The following is an 8276-nucleotide window of genomic DNA, read 5'->3' on the forward strand; positions in this document are numbered from 1 at the left end:
AGCCTTTTCTAGCTGCTAAATGGCTGTATCCTTTGGCTGTCAGTTGCTTTCTTACATTACTCCAACCTCTTTCTTCCATTGTCACATCTCTTCTGTAGTCAAATCTCTCCTTGTCTTCCCCTTTCTTATAAGGCCACTTGTGATTACATTCAGTGTGTACCCAGATATTCTAGGATAATCTTTCCATTTCAAATCCTTAACTGAATTACACCTGCAAAATCTCTTTTGCAAGATAAGGTAACATTCCAGGTTCCAACATAACAGGTTCCAACGATTAGGACCTGGATATCTTTGGGGCTGTTATTTAGCCTACCACACATGCAAACATTCATTTCATCTTTTTGTTTTTTTTTTAACAGCATGAAGTAAGAATCTGATTGAATTTTTTCCAAATAATTGCCCCATGTATTTGAAAATACAAATATAAATGATTTTAAATGAAAAATTCTCCAATCTAATTGAGATGATACTTTTATCATATACTATGTTCCTCATGTTTTCTCTATACACTGATTTAAAGTTTAGTAACTTTTTGTCATTAGTATGACAAAATATGGTAACAATTTGATTTATTGAGTCTAATTCTAGGTGTTTTTCTCAGCAAAATTTCTAAAAAGTTGGAAAAAAGAAGTGAAAAAATTTGAAGAATGTATGTTGGTTGCTGCAGGAAAATGGCTACCAAATTCCTATAAACTAATTTATTCTCTGCCTTTATATCAGATAATTATTTTATATGAGAGTAGGCTATTTCAATTCATTTGTGGAATACAAGAAAGAAAGAACAAAATAACACACACTCAACTCTGTCAGATATTAAATGATAAGGAGCTAAAACAAATGACACTCAATCAGAAAACAAGCCAGAAGGCTAAAAGCTGTGTATATCAGAATCTTCATGCTAATTCTAAAATATGTAGGGCACTATAATTTGAGAGTTATCTTTGAGAGTTAGCTTCCTTCCAGTAAAAGCAACACTTGTACTTAATAAACAGTGTTTTTCCCAGTTGTCTGTTTTCTAAGCAAGTTATGGAATTACTAGCATTAAAATATTTTAATTGAAACAGAACCTTTGGCACTGTAATATAGTCTTACATCTTTGGTAAATAAACATATGACTTTGCAAGCAAACACATTACGGGATAAATGCTCCATGTTGAATTGATCAGGCCCATTTCTAGAGAGTGTGTTGCCAATTAATTGGTTATACAGAGCATGCTTTTTACAAAAGAATGGATGATGCATCTATTCCCAGGGCCATACCTTAAATGAATAAATTGCCATGTTAAGCTTTCTTTGTAATTACTATTCTAAACTACGGAATCATGGCTCAATATGCCTGTAAATTAATTATGAATTAATTCTGCCTGCATGGCTCTTTCTTTTAATCGGATTTATTTTTCAGGTTCACAGTAAAATGGAGCAGAACACTGAGAGTTCCTACATACTCCCAACCGTACCGTGCACATCCCACACAAGACTGGTATATTTGTTATAATCTATGAACCTATATTGTTACACCATTATCACCCAAAGTCCGTAGTTTATGTTAAAGCTCAGTCTTGGTGGTGTGCCTTTTATGGGTTTGACCAATTTATAATGACATGTGTACTCCATACAAACAGAGTAGTTTCACTATCCTAAAAATCCTCTGTGCTTTGGCAATTCATCCTTTCCTCCTCCACCACTCCCCAACCTCTAGCATTGATCTTTTTACTGTCTTCATAGTTTTGCCTTTCCAGAGTGTCATGGTTGGTGTCATACAATATATAACTTTCTCAGGTTTGTTTTTTTCAGATCGTAATGTACATTTAAGGTTCTTTCATGTCTTTTCATAGCATTTCATGACATTTCTTTTTAGTGCTGAATAATATTCCAACTGTCTAGATGTAACACAATTTGTTTATCCATTCACCTATTAGAGGACATCTTGGTTGCTCCCAACTTTTGGCAGTTATAAACAAAGCTGCTATAAATATCCATGTTCAGGTTTTTGTGTTTTGTGTAGACATAAGTGTTCAATTCATTTAGGTAGATGCTAAGGAGTGCAATTGATGGATCCTATGGTAAGAATATGTTCAATTTTACAAGAAACTGCCAAACTGTGTTCCAAAGTGGCTGTACCATTTTGCATTCCCACTAAAAATGAATGAGGGTTTCTGTTGTTCCACCTCTTTGCCAGCATTTGGTGGTGTCAGTGTTTTGGATTTTTGCCACTTTCATGGGTATGCAGTAGTGTCTCATTGTTGTTTTAATGTGAAATTCCTTAATGACATATGATGTTGAACATGTTTTCATATGCCTATTTGCCCTATGTATATCTTCTTTGGTGAAGTGTCAGCTCAGATCTTTGCCTATTTTTTAATCAAGTTGTCCATTTTCTTATTGCTGAGTATTGGGAGTTCTTTGTGTATTTTGGATAACAGTCCTTTACCAGATATGTCTTTTGCAAATATTTTCTTCTACTCTGTGACTTGTCTTCTCATTCTCTTCAGTGAACATATATATTTTGTTTTCCTTGTTATTTTATATATCTGACATTTAAGGATATTTCTCTTTCCATTATAATGTTTATTTATTTAATGTTAACTATAATGATTGTTTAATTAATGTTGACTTTTAGAGGCATTTGAAAGAACTTCCTGTGATGTTCAGATACTCCTTAATACAACGGCAATATAAAATCCTCACTCTAAATTGTGTGGGTGACAAGGAGTTAAACGTTACAGAATCACGCTGTGATGGATGTTAGGTCAGACAAGGCTTACTTATTAGCAGTGACTCACTTGGACATACCAGTCTCAAAGCAAAATTCAAATGGTTGCCTCTGCAAACTGACAAAGTACTGAATGCCAAGAACCTTCTGAGTTGCTTAAAAATAGCTGAAATATGGAATGCTAAATACACAAATGCTGAGAAATTACTACATTTCAAATGAAGAAAATATGTAAATATATTTAAATTACATTTGTTAAAGCTTGATTTTCTTCCCAAAGTTTTGTAGACTGGATTTCATGGATCCTTAGGAGACGCACAGATACATTAGCAGTGTTTCTCAAACTATCTATTGTGAAAGGCCATTTTATTTTCTAATTTGTTGTAGGTTGATACATTTGCCTTATATATACCTCTCCTTTATATTTACAATTATGAGTGTGTGTTTGTGTATGTGTGTGAGAGAGATAGTGATAGTGATAAAGGTTAGGAACATTTGCAGCTTTAAAAAGCATTTTGACAGTTTTCTGTTGTTTGTAGTCCCTGGTAGAGAGAGTGCTATTGAGATCGGTTCCCATATTTCAGAGAAATGAAAGAATCTCAAGTTGTCGGAGACAAGTGGCAGTTCTAAATTTCCAGACAGTAGATGGGCTATGTTTATCAAAGTAGGCAGAAAGTGTGTAAAAGATCTGATAACACAACCGAAATATATGTGTAACCCACTAGTTTTATACTTGATTTTTATAACTGAAAGGACTCTAGTTTTGTCCACCAGAGGCCTGATTTAGGCCACCACCATATAAAGTCAAAATATCTCACCCCTAATCCAAGTCTAGCATCCCCTGAATTATAAAGAAGCTGGGTAACTTTGAGGCGGGATGGATCAATCACTTCACAAATAGTTTCTGTAAAATTTCTTCTTACTTTTCTCTAATATGCTTACATCCATTTGTCAGAGTAAATGTGCACTGGGCAAAGGGAAATAACCAGACCCTTCAGGTTTCATTGAGTAGAGACTACAAGTCAACTCCAGCTCCTGAGATCACAAACACAATAGCCAACCAGGAATGGTGGAGCCTTGTGTAGTGAGCTGATAAATGTAGTTTCAATTTGATTCCATCTCACAGTAAGCCCAATATATACTGAGTCCATCTCTATTTCCAAGCGTATGCTTGAAATAAATATTCTCTACAACTAGAAGAATCCCAGCCTGAGTTTCTGTCACTGTGAAGAGCCATACCAACCTGGACAGGATACCTCCAGACCCTTGACTATGAGATAGTAATGAGTAGCTAACTTGTTTAAGCCACTGTGATTTTGGGTTTTCCTCTTACAGTTAAAATTAATCTTATCCAATATATTACTTAGTATCCTTTCATAATTATTTGAGAAATGCAAATAAAAACTACAATGAGGTATCACCTCACACTTGTCAGAATGGCCATCATCAAAAAATCTACAAACAGTAAATGCTGGAGCGGGTGTGGAGAAAAGGGAACCCTCTTGCACTTTTGGTGGGAACGTAGATTTATACAGTCCCTATGGAGAACAGTATTCAGGTTCCTTAAAAAACTAAAAATAGAACTACCATATGACCCAGCAATCCCACTCACTACTGGGCATATACCCTGAGAAAACCATAATTCAAAAAGACACATGCACCCCAATGTTCACTGCAGCACTATTTACAATAGCCAGGACATGGAAGCAACCTAAGTGTCCATCGACAGATGAATGGATAAAGAAGATGTGACACATATATACAATAGAATATTACTCAGCCATAAAAAGAAATGAAACTGAGTTATTTGTAGTGAGGTGGATGGACCTAGAGATTGTCATACAGAGTGAAGCAAGAGAGAAAGAGAAAAACAAATATCATATATTTATATATATATATATATATATATATATATATATATATGGAATCTAGAAAAATGGTACAGATGAACCTATTTGCAAAGCAGAAATAGAGACACAGACATAGAGAACAAACATATGGACGCCAAGGGGGGAAAGGAGGGGTGAGATGAATTGGGAGATGTATGATTGACATACATACACTACTATGTATAAAATAGATAACTAATGAGAACCTGCTGTGCAGCACAGGGAACTCTACTCAATGCTCTGTGGTGAGCTAAATGAGAAGGTAATCCAAAAAAGAGGGGATATATGTATACGTATAGCTGATTCACTTTGCTGTATAGCAGAAACTAACACAACATTGTAAAGCAACTATGCCCCAATTTTTAAAAAAATCCTTTCAATTCATTTTTCTAAGTTAAGTTGTTTCTTTATTTATAATCAAAAAAACTTAAATAGGACCTATTGAAATTATATCAATTCTCAAAACACCAAGAGTTTGGCATTATTATTTTTATATGTTAAGGCTCTGGTGCTCAGAAAGGTTAAAGGTATTGGAAAACGTCACAGGGGAGGAAGTAGTATATCGGGAGTTGGAAACCTCAGCTTTTTAATGCTACAGGTCATTCTTTCTTGATGCTTATACAATATTACCTCTTAAGTTGAGAATACTCTACTTTATGGGGTCTATGTTCTCTGTGAAATAGAGAATGAGATAATTTCCTGACAGTGACAGTGATAGTGCTAGGTTAGTGGAGAGCGATGATGAATATTTGAAATAAGAGAAGGCGATAGAGCCTTGTGACTCAAAGAGTAGCCATTAGTCAAGTAGCTTTGGCATCCCCTGGTAGCTTGATAGAAATGCAGATCTCAGCACCCCACCAACTGAATCAAATCTTCTTTTTGAAATATCCCCAGGTGATTTGTGTGTACATTAATGTTTGAGATGCACTGGGACAAGCAGGTGTATTGTCAATTACCACTGAAGCGTCAGCTGAAAATGGAGACTATGCATTTATAAGCATCAATATTAACGTTTAGTAAACCCTTATTGTTGCCTATCCAGAAGCCAATCCATGCTTGGTGACAAGCCTGAACTCCTACTAAAATGCCAGATCCTTGCTTTCTCTCTCACATTTATATCAAGGGCTTATGACCCAAACCTGACCAATGAAAGCTTAGGGGAAATACACGGAGAGAATTTTCAGAGAGACTTTCATCTCATTCAAACAAATGAATAGGATTAAACTCGTGTTTTCTTGCTCTGAATATTTTTCTATCTATGTGTGATTCATAAAACTGTAGCAACCATTTTGCAGTCTTAAAGGCATAAGCCCAATGACCAAGCCAAGATAACAATCTGATGAATCAATATTAGGAATGAAAGCACCATTCCTTTGGATTTCTTGTTATATGAAAAAATAAACATCTTTATTGTTTAAAGCATTTTCATTTAGTTTTTCCATAACTTGCAGCTAAGAGTTTCCTAAGTAAAAGAAAATGGTTTTGTGGTTTTTCCTGTTAAAATCCTCAGAACATTAGATTAAGGTAAAATGAAGCGAATTACTGAATTACTGGTGGAAGTTTTACAGGGTGAGTTTGTCTGAATAAAAAAAGCAGTCGAAGGTGTAGGCAAGTGTTTCCCTAAAGCACTGAACCACGAGGTTGGCGCTGGGTAGGGACATGCCAACAGCCAGGATGGTGTTTATGGGATGGCCAAAAACAGAAAGTCAATATTTGGTGAGACTAAAAAATTGTCACATTGGGAGAAAGAGTTAGAGGGGAAGCTGTAGTCAGAAAAAGGGCTTTAGAAGTTAAGATTTCAGAGGTGAAACAATTCCTATGGATGCCATCCATGTAGATGGATGAAATGGAATAAATACGAAGAACACTGGGGTTCAGGAAGTCAAAGAAGTGTCAAACTAGGTTGTCAAACGAGTCAACCACATGGATATTGGAGACACGTGGAATTATAATAGATCTTGAGGTCGAAATAGAATTTGATGAATATGGGGGAGTGATTAGGACATTGGGGAACAACGAAATTGAGAAAAGCTTCATAAAAGGGGGGACATCTCACCTGGATCTCATAGAGAAATAGGAATGATCTACATAGAGAAAATGTAATGGTAGGTATGTCTGGCAGAGGAAATAGTATGTGCAAAGTTCATGGACACAAAAAACCACTCAGAGGATGGTGTGTGGTTCTATGCTGCTAGAATAGAGAGAGGAAATACAGATTTGTGCCAGCTTATAAAGGCTCTTACGTGTTATAAAAAGGGGTTTGGATATATTCTGGTTAACAACTGTTGCTGATTATAGTTTTCTAAACCTAGGGAATCAAAAGCTTTTATTTTATGTGTGTAAAAGGAAACATTCTCCACAATACAGATAAGACAAATATCCCACCTCCGCCCCTATTCTTTTTGGACTTTGTGCATTGCTTGGGACAGTTAGGAGGCAAACAGGTCCGACTTAATTACAGTTTTATTTCCTTTGCTTTATTGAATCCATTTGGGCATGGGTAGATGTAGTTCATCACCCATGTCTGACTGAAGGAGGGGGAAAGGATCAGGTGATAAAGCATCTTCCGGCACAAGGATTTCATGGTTTATCAGTCAGCTTTGCCACAGCAGTAAACAATAGCATATAGGAAACAACATTCATTTCTTGCTGTGATTATTTGCTACTTTCCCGGTCTCTGCTGGGATCTATTGGACGTCACTGGCTTCACTGGGCTCTCTTGGGTTTTTCTAGGCCTTTTCGAGCTTTGTTGGACTCTACTTAGCCCTACTAGTAGGATTTTCTGAGCTCCATTGGGTTCTGTGGGCTCGACTCTGCTCCACATATCTTTTGGTAGTTACTTTTGGGGATATACTGTTACCACGATGGAAGGCCAGAGCAAGAGGCCAGCATACAAGTCATTCTGTGGTATTTAAAGCTTCTTCTGGAAAGCATGATGGCAAAGAGGGTCTCTCTGACCAAACTCTAGTCAAATTCCTCTGAACCTTTCTCTCCACTAGGCCTTAATCTTGGCTCATAAAAACATCGGATCCGGGCTTCCCTGGTGGCGCAGTGGTTGCAAGTCTGCCTGCCTATGCAGGGGACACGCGTTCGTGCCTCCGTCCGGAAGGATCCCACAGGCCGCGGAGCGGCTGGGCTCGTGAGCCATGGCCGCTGATCCTATGCGTCCGGAGCCTGTGCAAGCATCTAAGATCCCTACTTCCTGTAAATTTTGTTAAATATCTCTCCACCAGATTTTATTTTTAGTTTACTTAACAAAATCAAGGTACTGTGTGACTGCCACTTAATGTGCCTTGTCAGATCTTTTACAGCCATTTTTTTTTAGGCCACATTAGTATAGATAATGCCAACTATTTAAGACAGTAGGGTATCTAGCGAAATTGTTCAGCATTTTAAATTTCAGCTCACTATGCTCCAGCAGACAGTACAAAATGTACTATTTGGACCATATTCACAGCCCAATGTTGACAGTCTCAGAATATTAAAATTCCACCCTAGTGTGTGTTCCCTTATGTTCTGTGGTATTTGACTTGAAAGGAAAATACCTCTGCAATGCAGTGACGAATTTGAAGTGAGAGAGGTAATATATCTTCACTTCAAATACATATGCTTAACATTTTTAGTAATTAGTCGGCAGGGGGGCAAGAGACACAATAATAAGTGGACAATTATAT

Source organism: Kogia breviceps, chromosome 4 (genome assembly GCF_026419965.1).
Source record: "Kogia breviceps isolate mKogBre1 chromosome 4, mKogBre1 haplotype 1, whole genome shotgun sequence".
Lineage (NCBI taxonomy): Eukaryota > Metazoa > Chordata > Mammalia > Artiodactyla > Physeteridae > Kogia > Kogia breviceps.